At 41.3% G+C, this 21,067-nt stretch overlaps 1 protein-coding gene across 5 annotated transcripts in view; it reads left to right on the forward strand.

Moving 5' to 3' along the window:
* ELAPOR2 (endosome-lysosome associated apoptosis and autophagy regulator family member 2) overlaps positions 1 to 21,067 on the forward strand; it is a 291,435-nt gene that overhangs the window by 153,713 nt on the left and 116,655 nt on the right. The window lies entirely within an intron of this gene.

Consider the following 21,067-nt stretch of genomic DNA (forward strand, 5'->3'; position numbering starts at 1 on the left):
GATCAGATCTCTCCTTCCTCCGTGAAGCTACCCTGGGATCTCCCTAGCTGAGGGAAATACTCTTTCTGCGTACTGGTTAAACTTGTACCTTTATTGTAGTAATTATCACAATTCATCTTGTGTGTTGGTTAGTCTTATTTTTCCTCTGATGAAGATAAATGCTCTCATGTCTTGTAAGTCTTTTTTTTTTTTTTTTAACCCAGTAATGCTTAACAAAAATTAGGGATGCAAATATTTTTTGAATTCATGAATCACTGAATTCGGTATGTTCATTTTCCTCCCAATTACCCTAAATTCAGTGTACTACTACTTGTATATATTGTTTTCTGTTTATTAAATAGCTTTTATATGGCTTACTCACATTTCTCTGATTACTTTTATTATTTTAAACTTAAAGTTGAAAGGATAGTACAAGGAACTCCTGTATACCCTTTATCCAGATTCATTAGTTGTTTACATTTTGTTCCAATTGCTTTATTCTCTCTCTCCCTCTCTCTCTCTCCCTCCCTCCCTCCCTCTCTCTGTCTCTCTCTCTCTCCCTCTCTCTCTCTCTGTCTCTGTCTCTCTCTCTCTCTCTCTCTCTCTTTCTCTCTCTCTCAACTTGGAGATATTGTGTCCCTTTCCTAAGAATAAGATCCTTCTCTGACACAACCATAGTATAATGATCAAAAAAGGATATTTTACATTGACACTTTATTCCTGTCTAATCTACAGTTCATAATCAAATTTCATCAGTTTGAAGAATGACCTTTATAGCCATTTCCCCCCCAATCTACTATATAGTCTTGCATTCCATTTTGCCTTTTCTTGTCATGTCTCTTTAGCCTTCTTCCATCTGGAACAGTTCTTCAGTCTTGTCTTTACTGATGATGACATTTCTGAAGAGTACAGAGCTGTTATTTTGTAGAATGTCCTTTAAATTGGGTTTCTGGGATGTTTCTTTATGATTAAATTGAGGTTATATGTTTTGGACCCAAATAGCACATGTAATATTATGTCCTTCCCAGTACATCTTATCAGGAAACATGTGATATCAGTTTGCCCCAGTATTGATGACATAAACCTTGATCATTTCATTAAGTTGGCCAGGACCCTCCACTCTAAAATTACTGTTTCCCCTTTGGAATCAGTTAGTAATTTGTGGTTGCTACATTTAGACTCTGTAACTATGCTGGTCCTCACTGAACTTTTACCTGCTAGGTACAAACTGCTATGTATAAAATAAATAAGCTACAAGGATATGTTATAAAGCACAGGGAATATAGCCAATATTTTATAATGACTTTAAATGGAGTTTAATGTATAAAATTTTTTTTTTTGGCGGTATGCGGGCCTCTCACTGTTGTGCCCTCTCCCGTTGCAGAGCACAGGCTCCGGATGCGCAGGCTCAGCGGCCATGGCTCACGGGCGCAGCCGCTCTGCGGCATGTGGGATCTTCCCGGACCAGGGCACGAACCCGTGTCCCCTGCATTGGCAGGCGGACTCTCAACCACTGAGCCACCAGGGAAGCCCTGTATAAAAATTTTGAATCACTTTGCTGTACACCTGAAACTAATATAATATTGTAAATCAACTATATCTCAATTGAAAAAAAACACTTTTACCTACTTATTTTAGCAACGATGAATGGTTTTCTAACTTCATTATTCTTTCTATACTTATTAGTTGAGCTTCTGTGGATAAGAAGGCCTTTAATGGAGTCAAGAGTATACAGTGGGGAAGGGACAGTCTCTTCAATAAATGGTAATGGGAAAGCTAGGCAGCCACATGCCAAAGAAAGGAACTGCACCATTATCTTACACCAGACACAAAAATGAACTAAAAATGGATAAAAGACTTGAATGTTAAGACCATAGACCATAAAGCTAGAAGAAAACGTAGGTATTAAGTTCCTTGGCAACAGTCTTGGATGATACTTTTGGGTCTGACACTAAAAGCAAAGGTGACAAAAGGTGATAAATAAGTGGGACTACATCCAGCTAAGAAGCTTCTGCGTAGTAAAGGAAACCATCAAAAAATGAAATGGCAGCCTACTGAGTGAGGGAAAATATTTGCAAATTATATATCTGATAAGAGATCAATATCCAAAATGTATAAAGAACTCATACAATGCAATGCCAAAGAAACAATGTGATTAAAAATGGGCAGAGGAACTGAATAGACGTTTTCCCAAAGAAGACATGTAGATGGCCAACAGGTACATGAAAAGATGTTCAACATCGCTATCAATCATCACCATCAGTTATCAGAGAAATGCAAGTCAAAACCACAATGAGATGTCACCTCACATCTGTCAGAAAGGCTGTTATCAAAAAGACAAGAAATAAGTGTTGGCAAGGATGTGGAGAAATAGGGAACCATCCTGCACTGTTGGTAGGTATGTAGACAGTATGGAGGTTCCTCAAAAAATTAAAAATAGAGCTACCGTATGATCCACCAATTGCACTTCTGAATATTTATCGAAAGAAAACAAAAACACTAACTCGAAAATTCATGTTCACTGCAGTATTATTTGCAATAACCAGGATACGGAAACAACATGTGTCCATCAATGGATGAATGGGTAAAGATGTGGTATGTAAATACAGCAAAATATTATTCAGCCTCAAAAAAAGAAGGAACTCTTGCCATTTGAGGCAACATGGATAGACCTCGAGGGCATTATGCTAAGTGAGATAAGTCATGTGGAATCTTAAAAAACAATGAAAAAAGAAAAAAAAAGCTAATCAACACAGAGAACAGATTGGTGGTTGCCAGAGGGAGGAGGTGGGTGGGTGGGTGAAATGGGTAAAGGTGGTGCAAAGGTACAAACTTCCAGTTATAAATAAGTCTTGGGAATGTAGTACACAGCATGGTGACTATAGTTATTAACACTGTATTTGATAGTTGCTAAGAGTAAACCTTAAAAGTTCTCATCACAAAAATTTTGTCCTATTGTAACGGCTGTTAACTAGGCTTATTGTGGTGATCATTCTGAATATATAAAAATGTCAAATCATTATGTTGTACACGTGAAACTAATTTAATGTTATGTCAATTATACTGCAATGAAAAAGGCTTTATTTATGGGCTGATAGATCTTATTTTAGTCGGTAATTTTGCTTATTTATTTTCATTCACACATTGACCCAGATTCTGCCAATTGAAACCCATGCAAGCTAGGTACTGTGTCACTTTTACTGGTTCCATTTATTTTTTGAACATTTCCTTCCTGTAGCACAAGATGTTCTAGGCTTATTGTATACTTTTTTCTGCTTCAGCCCTTGAATTAGCTATTTCTCCAAGGAACCCTGATTCATTTAATGGAGGATGGTATTTAGAAACTGAGATATGGGAGCCAAGCATGTTTGTTCTACATTTTTTTTTTCTAGATCTTCTTAGTAGAAAAAGCTAGAAAATATGTGTTTGTGTGTATGTATATACATGCACATATATACATATCCTATTTATTTCTACATTTATCTCTTCATATTAAAAACTACAAGTTTAGGCTAGTAACTTCAATTCCAATTAAACAACACAGAGTACATCCACATTTTTCTCATTTCTGTATTTGTAACTCCCTTTTCCAATTGTGAGAAACCTGGTTTCAGTAGATCCAGTGTTTATACTCACTTGCTCAAGTCTAGAACACACAGAAAGTAGTTTGGAATTGCTAGCCCATACCACTGTGAAAAAGCAAACCTACTAACTAGAGCTAAATATGTGTTTACTTTTTTGAGGCACAATGTACATACAATCAAGTGTACAAATCCTAAGTGTACAATTTAAGTTTTGACAAATGCACGTATCATATGACACATACCTCTGTCAAGACAGAGGATATTTCCGTCACTCAAAAAGCTCTCTTGTGTTCCTTTCCAGTTAATCCTCTCTTCAACACTGCTGCTAGGAGGCAACAACTTTTCTGACTCGAGAGCTTTATATAAATGCCATTACATAGTACGTATTTCTAGAGCTTTATATAAATGCATTTATATAGTACATATTTCTAGAGCTTTATATAAATGCAATTATATAGTACGTATTTCTAGAGCTTTATATAAATGCAATTATATAGTACATATTTCTAGAGCTTTATATAAATGCATTTATATAGTACATATTTCTTTTGTGTGTCTGGATTCTCTCACTAAGCATCACGTTTTTGAGATTCATCTGCAGTGTTGTATATATCAGCAGTTTCTTTCATTGCTGAGCAGTATTCCCTGGTGTAATTGTATCACAATTTGCTTATCCATTCTTCTGTTGATGGACATTTGGGTGGGTTCTAGATTTTAGCTATTATGAATAAAGTAAGTGGCTATGAGCCTTTTTGTACAAGGTTTTTTTTTGGTGGACATTTTATTTTTACATTTTTGGAGTAAAATCTTAGGAGTAGAATGGCTGAACCGTTGGATAGGTGTTTATTTTACTGTATCAAAAATGGCAAAACTCTTGTTCCCAAATGGTCGTACTACTTTTCACTTCCATCTGCAAGATATGACTATTACATTTGCGTCACATCCTTGTCAACTTTCTGAATTTTTAGTCTCTTGTAGCTTTTCTAGTGGATGAGTAGTAGTACCTCACTGTGGTTTTAATCTTCCTTTCCCTGGTGACCAATGATGAAAAAAATTTTTATATGTGTTTTGCTCATTTGTATATCTTTGTGAAGTTTCTGTGGAAGTCTGGGGCTGATTTTAAATTAGTTGTTTTTTCTTTTCATTATTGAGTTGTAGGAGCTCATATTCTGCAGGTGAATTCTTTTCCAGAAGTATGTTTCCAGGGTATTTTCTCCCAGTCTATGACTTGCCTATTCTTTTTTCTTGATGTTATCATTTGTTGAGCAGGAATTTTTAATTTCAGTGAAGTCTAATTTACCTTTTATTCCTTCTTTTTGAATTGTTGCATACTGTATCTTGCCAAAGAAATCTTACCTACCAGGATATCCTCCTGTTTTCTTCTAAAAGTTTTATAGTTTTTAACTTAAACGTTTAGGTTTATGATCCATCTTGAATTAATTTTTTTATGTAGCTTTAACCATAGGGGTTGAGTTTTGTGTATCTTTCCATATGAGTATTTTGTTGTCCAGCACCATCTGTTGAAAAGACTCTTTTTTCCCCCATTTAATTACTTTGGCACTGTTTGGGCAATCAGTGTCCTGTGTAAATGAGAGTTCCCGGAATAATTCTATGTACAAACATGGCTTTGATTTTCATTGAGCTGTTACTTTATATTTTAAGCAGCATTCATAAAAACTTTTACTCAGCTTTCACCTATAGGGATAGTTCGTTGTGGTTTGACCACTCTCTTCATCAAATGCCAGGATAAGTTGGTGTGTGTTTCGCCCTGGGGTGACCTCTATCACTAGGATCTAACACATGTACCATTTGTTTCTCTCAATATTGTCCTTTTGCAAATGTAAAAGGATTCCTGGGTAGTTTCTTTCTCACCTTGTTTAGGAAATAAAGACTTTAATAATGTAATAAATCAGTCTTTCATTTTTATTGAAGTATTATATGCCATGATGCTTATAGTAAACAAATTTTTAAGAAGTAGAAGCAATTGGCATGCTTTTCACCCCCCACTCCCACCGCCCCCTTTGTTTTTGTTCGTTTATTCAGTATATATGTCTTGAGCTCCTACTGTAAGCTACCTCACTGTGGGCCCCTAGGTTGAATGGCAACTGGCTTTTTGTGATCACATTTCATAAACCTTTGGAAACATTGTAGAGCACAGACAGGGCTGAAATTTGCCTTAATGGGTACCTGCACTCAGCCCATAAAATACGAACACACATGCAAGTACATTCCCTCCAGCTATTTGGAAGAATTAGGAAGCTGCCTTAGAGATCTCATTACTAGTAGCTCCGGGCTATTGGGAAGAGGAATCATAGCTCTCTCTCTGGCTTACTGTGTAGGATTCATTTTCCCAAGGTTAGCAATTTTCTTTTGTAGTCTTAGTACTTATTCTTTGGAGAAAAATACTTGAAATTATCTCATTTTTTTCCGTTTTAGACCTTTCATGCATGGCAGTTTTAGGGCTTCCTCTCCCATTAGTATACCCCATGGCTTTCATGGTGAAAATGCGCCATCCGTAATTAGGCCTGCAGCTGGTGATGGGCCTCCAGTAGCCATCAGCGCGTGACCTTGACAGTGTGTGTTAGGATGAAATGTGTTGGGTGACTGTTGTTATCTCTAATCCACTGCAGCTGAGCAAGAATAATAGCAAATGACAGGGCAGGCAGGCTCAAGGCTCCCAGGAAGAGTTGCTTTCTGCAGCATCTTGTGTACGTAGGCCTGTCAAAGATGCTTAGAGTTTGTGGTGAGAGCCCTTGGCTGACAAGGCAGCGGCATTATGTTTGGAATGTGGACACATATTGAATTTGTATTAGCTTCTTTTGTAAGGCAAACTGCAAGTACTTAATGAAATAAGTAACGTGTGTAGAAACATTGATTTTTGTTTCATACTGGGGCACAGAGGCCAGGTCTGTTCTCAGATCTGATGTTTCATTGGGGGCCGATCTTTAGCCCGCAGCTATTCTGCATTCATTTTGGAAACAAGCACATTCTTCCTTTGTTGTCCCCACCCATCCAGGAAAGAGGGGCATCTGTTGGCTTATCCATTATTTATCTGTGAGAAACAGTTTTACTTAATTATCTTCTCTGCTGCTGGGCGCCTGGTTTGGCTCTCTTCCTTTTGAAAGGATAATCGGACTCAATGGTGTTAATACATTTCAATTAGTGAGCTCCTGGCACAGGCAGAGCCTCACACTTAGTTCTTAAGATGGCTTTGTAGATAAGAACGTCTATAGCAACATGAGAAGCTGGGAGGTGCCTGCTTCCTTAGAGCCATGTTCAACTCTCACAGCTGCTAAGCGAAGTGCACGTGTCCTCAGCACCACTATTCCTGTCTGACCCTGCCAAAGAGGCAGAGGCCGCTTTCTGGGTTATTTCATGTGGTTCCTTTGTGTTTTACCTTTCCCAGATTCGGAGAAAAACCAACTCGTTACTCCAGCATAGCACGGCTCGCATTCGGAGAGAATGCTCTATTGAATGCTTTATTCTCAGAGCTCCAGTTCCTTCATTTTTAAAAAAATTGAAGTATGGTTATTTACAATGTTGTGTTAGTTTCAGGTGTACAGCAAAGTGATTAGTTACACACACACACGCACACACACACACACACATCTTCTTTTTCAGATTCTTTTCCATTATAGGTTATGACAAGATATTGAGTATAATTCCCTGTGCTATACAGTAGGTCCTTGTTGTTTATCTATTTTACATAAAATAGTCTGTATCTGTTAATCCCAAATTCCTAATTTATCCCTCCCCCCTACTTTCCCCTTTGGTTATTATGTTTGTTTTCCGTGTCTGTGAGTCTGTTTTGTAAGTAAGTTCATTTGTATCAGATTTTAGGTTCCACATATAAGTGATATCATATGATACTCGTCTTTCTCTGACTTCATTTAGTATGGTAATCTTTAGGTCCATCCATGTTGCTACGAATGGCATTATTTCATTCTTTTTTATGGCTGAATAGTATTCCATTGTATATATGTACCATATCTTCTTTTTCCATTCATCTGTTGATGGGCACTTAGGTTGCTTCCGTGTCTTGGCTATTGTAAATAGAGCTTCTATGAACACTGGGGTGCCTATATCTTTTCGAATTAGAGTTTGCATCTTTTCTGGATATATGCTCAGGAGTCTAGCTCCTTCAGTTGAGAACAATTTGAAACACAAAGAGCTTTCAGGTACTTTTGAGCTCTCAGTCTCATTGAGGTTCTGGAGATTTGTAAGCCATAATGTCAGAAATCCAGGACCCAAGGTACCAGTACCCAGGTACCAGGGCTGGAACCGTGCATGTGTGCCCTTGGGAAAAGGGTGGGTTCAGCTGGTGCCTGCAGCGTTAGTCTGTCTTTGCCTTTGTGAAAATGTAGGGCTGCACCTTCCAACACCTCACTTCTTCCTTACCCTTCTTTGAACATAATCAGGGTGGTGTTTCTGTGTTGGCATATTCACATGTGTTTTTAAAACTTCATAGTTTTCCAGATGCCTTCATCAGTCGATGTCGTACTGTGCACGTTGCAGGGCAGATGGTATTATTCTCTTTTGAGGAGTATAAACCCAGCCTCGGGGAGGTCAGGTGACTGCCCCACCTTTGTCACCCTGTTGGTACATGGTAAGGCTGGAGGTGAGCACCTAAGTTTCTAACCCCTGTTATTAAGGGTGTCAAAGGGTGGTCTGTAATAACACTAAGAGATGCCCTTCCCGGTTCCCCTTTGTTTTGGAGTCAGCTCACAGTTGAGAGTATAAGGAGATGCATCCCTTATATTTTAGATCAGAGAAAGGACTGTGTTACCAGTCCCACAAAGCAGGGCCTGCTAAGAGAGGGCAGACCTGTAGGACTTTTGTAATTCTCTCTTCACTCGCCTATGTAGGAATAGAAAGGCTTTGGAGAGAATGAGGTTGTGATGTAGTAATCCCGTCTTTCCCTCCTCTTGGGAGGGTCATTCATCATGTTTTCCTCTCCAAAACCAAGCCCCAAAGCCGGAGAGAACATCTAGTCCAGTGTGTAGCACCAGAGGTTTTGAAGGAGGGTGGTTCACATCTCATCTGGAGTTCTTCCTGGCTGGCAGCTCACAAAAGTGTGCCATGCTATCGTGGCATGAAGAGCTGGAGGATGGGGCACTTAGGTGTGGAGAGGGTGGAGGCATCTAGCCCCACATGCCAGAGCTTTACAACATCCCCCCAGACTGGAGGTTAGGGGGGCTGCGATTTCCTCAGGACCTCCGTGTTAAGGACGGCGCAGTTAGGTGAGTGGGAGGCATTGCTGGGCTTCTCTGGTAGATGTACCCCAGCTAAGTGAGGAGGCACACGCTTGATGAGGGAGTGTTGTTCTTTTCACTGCTGGTGTCTAGAGGAGATGCACAAATTCCCCTCGCAGCATCTTGTGTGCTTTTGTGGAGAGCACAATGCCTGGTGGCCTGCTTTGCCTACACCAAGAATACTTGAGTGGTAGAAAGCTTCAGTATTTAGCACTCATAGAGGAGGAGACACTATGCTAATGGCAACAGTTACCTGTCACTGGCATAGGTTGGAGAAGTAGCAGTGACCAACATAATGGCGACCACTGCTGCACAAGCTGACCCTACAGCCCCTTGCTTTCTCCTTGCCATCCTCCATGGAGCCGGCATGTGGGGCAGGGAGGGGGGAGCAGGAGCTAGTACCTGTGCACAGGTGCAGTCTGTGTTAGAAGGGACGGGCACCTTGGCTTTGCACCGGATTGGACTGAGTTTTAGACTAGAAGTGACGAGAAACATTGGATTGGACTGTGGTGTTCCTAATTGGAATGTTAGTTTGACCTTTGCCCAACTCACAGGACCCTTGACTTTGGGACTAGCAACATTTCATGAAGAAAACACGGCACTGTGTTGAGACTCTTCAGCCAAATCTGCCAGAATAGATCCGCATTGACCCGTAGCTCTGGTGGATCCCAGTTTACTCCATTAAGTTCAGATGTGCACGGAAAAGGAAGCGGCTTCATTTCTCGTGCCAGAGTCTCCTCAGTCTGTCCAGTGACACATCTACCCCTTCTGGGACTCAGCTTCACCGAGGAGGCCTTAGACACGCCTGTCTCACCATTTTCCGGCACAGCCTCCTTTTCTCCTCACAATAGTTTGGGAGCCCGATGTGGTGGGCTTCCTTCTTCCAGCTGAACCAAGATTTCCTTTCTGTCATTTCTTGGCAGTGTGGTTTCCAGGGAGCCTCATTTATGGAGAAAAACAATACAGAAAGGCACTATTATCCCTGGTACTCATCGTCTCATTTAACCCTCCCCCAGTGCTGAGCGACCGGTGTTTCTGATAATAAAGAATCTTTTCTGGATGAAGCTCAGCAAAGTCAAGGTCACCCATCTAGTAAGAGAGAGAACTGAGATGTGAACTCCTCCGTCTGTGGTGCTGCCCCCATTCTCCTCCCCAGCACGTGCTGCTGTTCTAGGTCAGCTGTTCTAGTGAACGTGGCCAGATACTCAGCAGTGCAGCTACTTTTTCACATGGGTCGGCGGATGATGCCTTGTTCTCTTGTTGGAAACGTTGAAATGATAGTGCTTTTCCTGGGTTTTCACTTAGCCGAGCTGACGCTTGTCGTGTGAAGCCGATGCCGAGTGGGGTTCATTCCCTCTGGTCTGGTCTGTACAGTAGGTGGAATGTGGCTGGCACTTGCTTAGGTTTATTTCGGAGACAGAGGAATGACGACAGTAGATAGCTGGCTCAGGTGCCCCAGCAAGTCGGGGACACTGCAGGGCTGAGTCAGACGCTGAGTCTGGGCCAGCGAGTGAATCCACGCCGCTCTGTTTTTCTAGCCTCCTTCAGGCATCTCTGGCATGAATTGAATTTACAGGACACCTTGTTGCCTGGGACGGGGTTCAGGAGCTTTCTCTCTCTGGCTTGGAAAACCAAGCTTCAGACTGTGGTGTGCGGACAACGAGGGGCTTTTCCTAAATAGTCACCTCTGAAGTCTGCAGTCACCCAGGATGTGCCACTTTAAAAAAAAAATAACTTATTTATTTATTTGGTTGGTTTTGGCTGCATTGGGTCTTTGTTGCTGCGCGCGCGGGCTTCTCACTGTGGTGGCTTCTCTTGTTGTGGAGCACGGGCTCTAGGCGCGTGGGCTTCGGTGGCTGTGGTGTGCGGGCTCAGTAGTTGTGGCTCGCGGGCTCTAGAGCGCAGGCTCAGGAGTTGCGGTGCACGGGCTTAGTTGCTCCGCGGCATGTGGGATCTTTCATGACCAGGGATCGAACCTGTGTCCCCTGCATCGGCGGGTGGATTCTTAACCACTGCGCCACCAGGGAAGTCCCCAGGATGTGCCGCTTTGACCTCACAACTTCCTTTACAAATGCCTCCCTTACGGGGTGGGAGGGATAAATTAAGAGTTTGGGATTCACATATACACACTACTGTATATAAAATATCGATAGATAATCAACAAGGACCTACTATACAGCACAGGGAGCTATACTCAATATTCTGTAATAACCTATATGGGAAAAGAATCAGAAAAAGAATGGATATATGTATATGTATAACTGAATCACTTTGCTGTACGCCTGAAACTAACACAACACTGTAAATCAACTATACTCCAGTATAAAATAAAAATTAAAAAAATAAACCACAGAAATGCCTCCCTTTCTGTCCCTTTTTTTTAAAAAAGGGAGCCCAGCCTTTGTTGACGAGTAGTCACCAGGACAGTTTCACAAGGGGTGACGTGACGGCTGGCAGGGTTGGGCATCCAGGGTCCCATGGAGCTTTTGATAGTTCACATGGCATTTTTGCCTTGCATATGGACAGTAATGTGTTCTCTGCAAGGGTAATCTGGCTCTTGTGGATGTGTTTTTCAGTCAAATTCAGGAAGTTCCGTATGGCACTGTTTTTATTCTTGCATCATCTTTGCTAGGTATTGACCTTTAGACATGAAATCGGTCTGTTCTGAAAACGCGGTGTGAAGGAGCATCAATCATATCATGGGTGTGGATCTTTGTTATGAAATTGCAAAGAGTTTATCCTCAGTGTTTTAGGTCATGAAATTATTCTCAGCCACAGGCGTTCACATTGGGGAACAGAATCTGTTCTATGTAACCTAGATTCAGCCTCTGAAAACAGGCAAAACACGGTGCTAAAACTGTATGAATGTTGTTTTCATAGACAGGGCTTGTTATGGCTCCGTCTTCCCTGCGGAGGCTCCGGGCTTTAGTAGGTGGTGTTGGTAAAGCTGGCTCTGCTGTTTCCAGAAGCAGTCGCAGAATTCTGATGAACAGAGCAGAGAGGTGATCCAGCACACACGACTGTGGGGGCTGACCTAATCTGTTACTTCAAGCTCTCGTTTCAAGTCATCTGTATTCTTTACTTTGCATTTTATATACTCCCCTGATTTTTATCATTGAATAACCAAGCCGGTAATTGATAGAATATATCATTTACTAAAATTAGTTAAGAGTTACCCTAGGGAGTTTACTGATGAGGGTATCCATTTTTCATTTTTCATGTCTCACTTCTAGGTCTTCTGTTAGGGAGGTTTCTTTATTCCTGTAGCAGAGCAAAGCGCATGACATTGTGATGAAAACAAACTCTGTTTCCAAAAAATGCTAGAGTATCAAAGTACTGAATCCTCTGCATAAATGAAGTAGGATTACATGCTTGATGTCCTTAAGTGGCCACACTGGGGAATGCCAAGGAAAGGCTCTTGGTACCAAAGTAGGGGCTTTGTCCGCTTCTTTTTTCTTGGCTGATATAGGCTGGGTAATTTATTAGGTGTCTCTTTTTTTCTCTGTTCCACAGCTGTCAAAATGGATAATACCAGAATTAGGAAGAGAGGGAATGGAAATAGGAGTACTAGTTTGGTACTTTTATTTTTTGTTAACCTCACTAAAATGCAAATATATTTAAGAAAAAATGTTTTTTAAACCATGAACGCTCCAGAACTCTCCACCAACCACCACTCTCTATTAACTATCACTTTCCTACACCTGTAGCTTGACGTTCCTGTTGGTTATGAGGCATTATAGTTGCCTTAGGTTTTTTGAAAAAACAATCAAGAAGCTATGGAATACTAAAAAATATTTGGTAAAATAGGTTGTTATAAAACATATATATAACATATAAATATTATATGTATGGTTGTTATATATACATATTTTACAATTTGCTTATGAAAACTTGATGATCCAATGAATCAGCATTGTCGTATACTGTAATATAGTTTCAGTTAAGCTGAATAGAACTCCTAGAAAGTAGACTAGATGAGTAGCTGTCAGTGGTGGGTGTGTGAATTTGGCCCCAGGGGGTCATCTGGCCATTTCTGAGACTTTTTTTTTTTTTTTTTTGCACGGTATGTGGGCCTCTCACCGTTGTGGCCTCTCCCGTTGCAGAGCACAGGCTCCGGACGCGGAGGCTCAGCGGCCATGGCTCACGGGCCCAGCCGCTCCGCGGCATGTGGGATCATCCCGGACCGGGGCACGAACCTGTGTCTCCTGAATCGGCAGGTGGACTCTCAACCACTGCGCCACCAGGGAAGCCCTCTGAGACATTTTTGATTGTCATGACTTGATGGGGGGAGGCTTTGCTACTGGCATTTGGTGGGTAGAGGTGAGGGATGTTGCTGAAGTTCACTGGGCAGCTCCCCACAACAGAGAATTATCTGTCCCCAGATATCTGAAGTGCCACTGTTGGGAAACCCTGGACTTGATCCAGAGGTAGGAAGCCCTGGATTTGTGTTCTAGTTCCACCACCAAGAACCATCAAACATTAGGCAAAACTGCTTGACTTCTGTGCACCTCAGTTTCTTCTTTGTAGAAATACAGATAATGCTTCATCATCCACCAATTTTGGGGACTCGCAGTACAGGTCATTGTGAGTTAATGGATGTTACAATGCTTTATTTATTTATTTATGGCTGCACTGGGTCTTTGTTGCTGCGAGCGGCCTTTCTCTAGTTGCGGTGAGCGGGGGCTACTCTTCGTTGTGGTGCGCTGGCTTCTCATTGTGGTGGCTTCTCTTGTTGCAGAGCAAGGGCTCTAGAGCGCAGGCTCAGTAGTTGTGGCGCACGGGCTTAGTTGCTCCGCGGCATGTGGGATCTTCCCGGACCAGGGACCGAACCCATGTCCCCTGCATTGGCAGGCAGATTCTTAACCACTGCACCACCAGGGAAGTCCCTACAATGCTTTATAAACTAAAGGAAAGATATGTACAAATTGTGTGATAATAGAATAAAACAAATTTGAGTGTTCTTATATTATCATCGTTTAACAGAGTACCTTCTTGATGAATTCAGAATTTTTCACGCAGTCCTCTCTTGAAGGTAGAGTTTGCAATTACCTTTCTTTTATATCCTCAAGGACGATGCCACGTGTGTAAAGGAACAGTATATTTTTGTTAATTATGTGTATGTATAGTTTAGACCTTCCATTAATGAAAATCTAGTTTTTCGTTTGTCCATTCTTGAGTAGTGCTGTTTAATTGTGTCAGTTCCTAGATAGTGGGTCTAGCTGCTCTCTTGATTTGCTGGGAGATGTTAATCCCATACCACGTGTTTCCTATATAAATCCATACTAAAGGCTTTTTCATAAACAAATGATTCAGTACCCAAACTATGTGATTAGGTTAGGGTTTCTAGAGCAAATCACTTTGTGTGGAGCAACTGACTAGATGAACACGTGATTGAGAGCTACTTATGTGACCTGTTGGTCCACATGTGATCTAGAATGAACCCAGAGATAACCTTGGTCAAGTGCCCATGGTCTGAAGGGACAATGATGATACTTCTTCAGTCAGATCAAGGATTGTGATCAGTTTTGGAGGGATCTGAATTTTTTTTTTTTTTTTTTTGCCGTACGCGGGCCTCTCACCACCGCGGCCTCTCCCGCTGTGGAGCACAGGCTCCGGACGCACAGGCCCAGCGGCCATGGCCCACGGGCCCAGCCGCTCCACGGCACGTGGGATCTTCCCGGACCGGGGCACGAACCCGCGTCCCCTGCATCGGCAGGCGGACCCGCAACCACTGCGCCACCAGGGAATCCCGGGATCTGAATTTTTTGACTTGACCTGAAAGCCCATCAGCTTCATAGACTGTTAAGTGAGGATGTTGATGATTCCATGTCTTCTCATGTTGGTTGAACTACTTCTGCATAAATTTTCTAAATGCATGGAGATATAGGTGGATAAGTAAGGTTGGAGTTTTTAATCTTGAACATTCAAATAATTCCTGGAACCACTTAAGTCTAGCAGTTCCTTGTGGGAGACAGCGGCATAGTTAATTTAAGCATAAAGGATGAGCAGAAGGGGAGACTGGCAGCTTCTGATCTCTTCTTTCTTAGTTGAAATCAAATTTAGTGCTAATATGATAAATCCCTGGAGTACTACAGTAGCTTCTCTTTGTGATGGTCATCGGCTCTTATTTAAATTTATATATGAATACCACCTACTCAGAGAAACAGTGTATTTAGGTTACTCTCTAGCTTCTTTCATTTGACAACCCTTTTTTAAAAAAGTAAAGAAATTAATTAATTTATTTTTGGCTGTGTTGGGTCTTCATTGCTGCACGCGGGCTTTCTCTAGCTGTGGTGAGCAGGGGCTACGGTTCGTTGCGGTGCGCAGGCTTCTCATTGCGTTGGCTTCTCTTGTCGAGGAGCACGGGCTCTAGGTGCACAGGCTTCAGTAGTTGTAGCACGTGGGGTCAGTAGTTGTGGCTCGCGGGCTCTAGAGCGCAGGCTCAGTAGTTGTGGTGCACGGGCTTAGTTGCTCTGCAGCATGTGGGATCTTCCTGGACCAGGGCTTGAACCTGTGTCCCCTGGTTTGGCAGGAGGATTCTTAACCACTGTGCCACCAGGGAAGCCCTGACAACGCTTTTTGAAAAATTTATCCAGTACCCTCCCCTCCAAATGCTTTATTCTAAACAAACACCCATATAAAGAATGACGTATGCAGAAAAATCCAAGTTTTGCTTTTCCCTTCTGTGTAGTGATTTAATTATAGCATAACTCACTTCTTGGAAAAACTAGTAACAGGCTCAGAGAGAGAAATTTGTAAAGTATATAAGTGTTTTTAAAAAGCCTTATAAAATTAAATGCTGAATATAGCTAAATTTGTGAATTTGCTTGAATATGAATATGGTTAATATCAATATTGAAAATTGTTTCAGGAGATAGTCAATCAAAACTTCTGAGCTGGTCTCAGGGTCTTGTCTGCTCTATATTCAGATTATATCTAGGGGAAAGTAGATTAGTGTGATGGTAAACTTGATTGGGTCATGGAGTGCCCAGACTTTTGGTCAAACATTATTCTGGGTGTGTCTATGAGGGTATTTGTGGAAGAAATTAACGTATGGATCAGTAGACAGAGGAAAGCAGATTTTCCTCCTTCATTTGGGTGGCCTGTATCCAATCAGTTGAAAGTATGCATAGAAGGAAAAGGCTGACCCCTCCTGTGAGTAAGAGGGAGCTCCTCGTAGGCCAGAGTTCTTCTGTGGGACTTGAGCAGGCTGCCGTGGTACGGGAAATGAGTGTTCTTCCTGTCTTTGCACTGCAGCTGAATCATCAGCTCTTTCTGGTTCTTGAGCCAGTGGTCTTCTGACTGGAACTGAGCCACAACCTCTTCTGGGTCTCCAGCTTTTTGCTAACAGCAGATCTTGAGATTTGTTGGCCTGCATAATTGTGCAAGCTAATTCCTTATTATATCGTTGTCTGTCTATCTAGCTATCTAGCTATCTATGCTGTTGCTTCTCTTTCTCTGGGGAACCCTGACCAATATAGTTAGTGTTTGCCAGGAATAAGAAGAGGGATGAATAGGGAGTGACTTGTAAGGGGTACGTGGTTTCTTTTTTTGGAGAGTGTGATGAAAATGTTCTGTAATTCAGTAGTGGTGGTTGTATGACCTTGTGAGTTTACTGAAAACTACCTAATTGTACCCTTAAATTGGTGAATCTTGTGGTATATGAATTCTATGTCAATTTTTAAGAAGTCAGAATATATCTGGAATTTACTCACCTAGGTCACACTACTTTCCTTCTTGCCTGAAGAACTGCACTAGCCTCCTGACTCGTGGTCCTGCTTTCATACCTCCACCTCCATCCTTTGGGCGGCAGCCAGCATGCTCTTTAAGAAATGAAAATGATTTCAAAAGATCCTCCTACTTCAAACTCTATAATGACTTCCCATCGCACTGAGGACAAAATACGAAGTCCACTTGATTGTCTGCAAGACTCTATCTTGCGGCTTCTCTACCTCTCGTTTCATGCCACTCCTTTCCCGTTTCTCCAGAACCGTAGTCACATTGGCTTTCTTTGTCTTCCTGCAACGTCCCACCCCTCTTCTTCCTCTGGGCTTTTGTAGCTGCTGGTCTCTCTGCTAGGAATGTTCTTCACTCTGTGATGAGTTCCTCCTCCCCATGCTTGGCTGTATCTCATCCTTCAGGTCATAGCATAAATTCCACCTTCTGTGAGCACCCTGTCTAAAGTAGGACACCCTATTTATCTCCAATTTTTGTCATAACCTTAATAATCTGTTATTTTAGTTGTTGATTTGTCTTTTTAACTAGAACAGGAGTTTCCCAAACGTGAGGATCTTGTCTGTCTGATTGTCTTTCAGTTCCCTTGCATTTAGCTCAGTGACTGGTTTCATTGCAATTAAAGTTCTGGCTCAGGGAGGTACAGAGCCTGGTTTCCCTATACTATCATTCTGGCCACATTGCATACACGTCTTCTTCTGTAACATGGGGAATCGATCTCATGGAATCATTGTGAAAATGCAATTAGATCATTCATGTAAAGCCTTTGGCATCATGTTTTAAGTGCTCAGTCAATGTTGAACTAGTAATAAATACATGCTTAATCGTTGTGCAAAAATGAATTAATCCACAGCAGTAGATTCCCGGGGAGAATCTCTTTTAATGACTCCCCTCCTGTCTTTCAACTTTATTTGCTAGTTACATTCTTTTTCTTGACTCTTATCCCTTGCCCCCATTCCCAACTCTGGGAGGAAAGTCACTTCATTGTTTTATTATAAGCCTTGAAAAAAGGAAAGAAATCACAAAAGACTAACAGGCAGCCTGGCCTTATGATGGAGCACAAAACAGGTTGTAGTGGCCCAGTTGGTTGCTGCACCCATTTGCTCCCTCCTGTCTTCCTCCCTTCCGCCTCAGTTTTGTTTACGAGTGTACCATGTGCTTCTGGGGAAGTAACTATATATACAATTCCAGGAATACTTTCTGTTAGTATAAACTAGGAGTCAGCCAATTACATGAATCCAGATCCAGCCCTCCACCAGTTTTTGTAAATATGGTTGGAACATAGCAACTTTTACTCATTTATATGTTGTCTATTCCTGCTACAACGGCAGAGTTAAATAGTTTGCTGACGAATGATCTAAGCCAATTGTTGAGATCGTCCCCTTGCTAGTTATTAAAAGTGGATGTGTGATTCTGTCCTGGCCAGGGAGAAGTGAGGGAAAGTTTCCGTAGCCAGAGGAAAGAAAAATTGAAAGAGCTGATGGTTTATTTTGTTTTTGGATATTTTGTGTGAAGATGATACGTGGAACGACTATAACCATCTTATGGCTACTTTAAGGGTGAAGTGAACCCTGATGGAAAGGAGAAATACAGTTGACCCATCAACAACACAGGTTTGAATTGCATAGATCCACTTAAACACACATTTTTTTTTTTCAGTAAATATATTGGAAAATTTTTTGGAGATTTGCGACCATTTGAAAAAACTGGAAGATTAACCGCATAGCCTAGAAATATTGAAAAAATTAAGAAAAAGCTAGGTATGTCATGAATGCATAGAGTGTATGTAGGTACTAGTCTATCCTTACATAGGCATAAGGTGAATGATATTTAATATAAAATTAATGTGTTATCTTACTGTTTTATAACTTTGCTTTCAAAGACTTATATTACCATAGAGTATGCCTCTCTCTCATAATTGGAGAAAATATGTATCAGCCTATCATCACACGTAAGTGGATTTTTTGAAAAAAGGTAACAGTGTTTCTAATACTATATTATGTATATGACTGTGAAGTAGGCTGTCTTTTCTCTAGCCTACTTTATTATAAGAATACATATAACATACCAAATATGTGTTGATGAGCTGTTTATATTATCAGTAAGGCTTCTGGTCAGCAGTAGGCTATTAGTATTGTTAAGTATTTGGGGAAGTCAGAAGTTATACATGATTTTTCAGCTGCATTGAGGGTCAGCACCCCTAACCCCTGCATTGTTCAAGGGCCAGCTGCAGTCCGAACCTGAGTCTTTGAGGAATTCCTTGAGCCATTGAAGTTAAGTTTGAAAAGTCTCCTATCTTGGTGACTTCCTCTTGTATGACAACATTCCGCTTTCTTGTTAAAACCAGTTTGAGAAGGCGTTTTCTGTTACTTGTAGCCCAAGGTATTCTAATAGATATATTAGTACTTAACATGTTGGAATGAATGAATGAAAGAATGAATGAATGAACAAATAAGGTGGGCTCAGGAAGTGTAGCCCTATCTTTTTTACTTTGGTCCTGGAGGTATTGATTTATGGGCTGACTGCTAAGTATGTCTATAATACTCAGATTTCTTTTTAGTACCAGCTGAAAGGTCAACTTTTTCTTACCACCATTCTCCCATTCAATTCCTGAGACGCCAATCAGTTTTTTATTTTAGTTGTTTCTGTGTTGCTAGTGAAACTGCCTTGCACCGGCCCCGCTCTCCCCAATTCCTTAGAAGTGGCTTTCTTGTTGTAAGGTACTAGGGAAGCCCTAAAGGGAAATTTCATCATATTTTAGACAAAGATTGTTTAGCCAGTTCAATTATTTAAAAAGTATATGTGTTAGTGGAGCTCTTCCTCAGAGATGTGCATTTTATTCATGCTTTGCCACATCATTTAAGCATCTAAAATGATTGATGAGGGCCTTATATTAATTTGACGGCTTTTATATTGGAATTTCAAAACATTTGATAAATGACTTTGATTTACTCATTGTTATGCCTCTTAATTCAAGAGAATGTTTTATGCTTATCATTGCAACTCTCTGTGTGTTTGGAAGAAAGGAAAGTCTAATGTGGTTTCCTCGCTTCCCAAGTGGGTATCTCTTTTCTAGGGTTATTCTCCCGGCCTTCCCTCTGTGTTTAGGGTAAAGGGATATGACTGAAAACTTACCAATATTATGAATTCAGAATTTCCTGAACATCTGTGTTACTCTAGGCTCAGATGATACAAAGAGATATAAAACTTAATTCCTGCTTTCACAGGAGATTAAAATTTGGCCAGGAATCTAAGATTTGTAGTAAGAAAGGAAATCTGAGGAACCGTATCAAAGGTGCAGGTGAAAAAGCTAAAGGAGATCAAAGAGAGATTTTGATTTGGAATAGATTCCATTGCGAAGAGTGTTAAGTGGGTTTGTAAGAGAGAAGAATTCAGCTGAATGGAATGTGTGTGTGTGTGTGTGTGCACGCACGCACGTGCAAGTGCACATGCACGTGTATATGTCAGGTGAGTTCATAATAGAGGGGGCAGATGAGCACATAGTACCTTTAGAGGTTAATGATTAGACCAGTTTGGCTGGAATGTTGGGGTTGAGAGCTGGATTTTTTTTTTTTTTTTTTTTTTTTTTTTTTGCGGTACGCAGGCCTCTCACTGTTGTGGCCTCTCCCGCTGCGGAGCCTGACGCGCAGGCTCAGCGGCCATGGCTCACATGCCCAGCCGCTTCGCGGCATGTGGGATCTTCCCAAACCGGGACACGAACCCGTGTCCCCTGCATTGGCAGGCGGACTCTCAACCACTGCGCCACCAGGGAAGCCCAAGAGCTGGATTTTGAGAAGGCTTTGAGGGCTAGATTATGGAGGAGTTGGATGATGGGCAAGGGGTTTGGACTCTATCACAATGTGAGATCCACGTTTGCTGCTGTAAACAATCATGATTTGTGAAAGACAATGAGAGACAATAGTCTAATTCTAATTTAATATAAAAATATACTTGTTGAAATAAGAGTTTTATCATCATTAGAACTAATTAGCTGCCCTCCAAATATTTGTAAGATTCCTCTCATTTTAGTCACCATGGTGGATGATTTCCTTCCCTCTTTTGAAGTTCTACACTCAGTAGTTATGGTATTGTATTGACCTAACTCATCATCTCTTGAATTCTTCCATTTGTTTTAGAGGAAGGGCCATGTCTCATTCACTGTTATGTTCCCAGTGGTCATTGCATGGCAGGGGTACCGCGTGGTAGTTGAAGTGAACTCAGGTTCTGGGTTCTTCATTTCATTTCATAGGATTTCATTTCTGCTCTCAAGGAATGTCTGTAGTTTTTACAGTTGTGGCACTTTTAAGCTGAGAGAGGATGATGACATTCTTTGATTAAAAAGATTTCAGGTAGAGAAAGATACATACTGCATGGTATTGCTTATATGTGGGATTAAAAAAATATAACAAACTCGTGAATATAAAAATAAAAGAAGCAGGGCTTCCCTGGTGGCAGTGGTTGAGAGTCCGCCTGCCGATGCAGGGGACACGGGTTTGTGCCCCGGTCCGGGAAGATCCC

Source organism: Orcinus orca, chromosome 9 (genome assembly GCF_937001465.1).
Source record: "Orcinus orca chromosome 9, mOrcOrc1.1, whole genome shotgun sequence".
NCBI lineage: Eukaryota > Metazoa > Chordata > Mammalia > Artiodactyla > Delphinidae > Orcinus > Orcinus orca.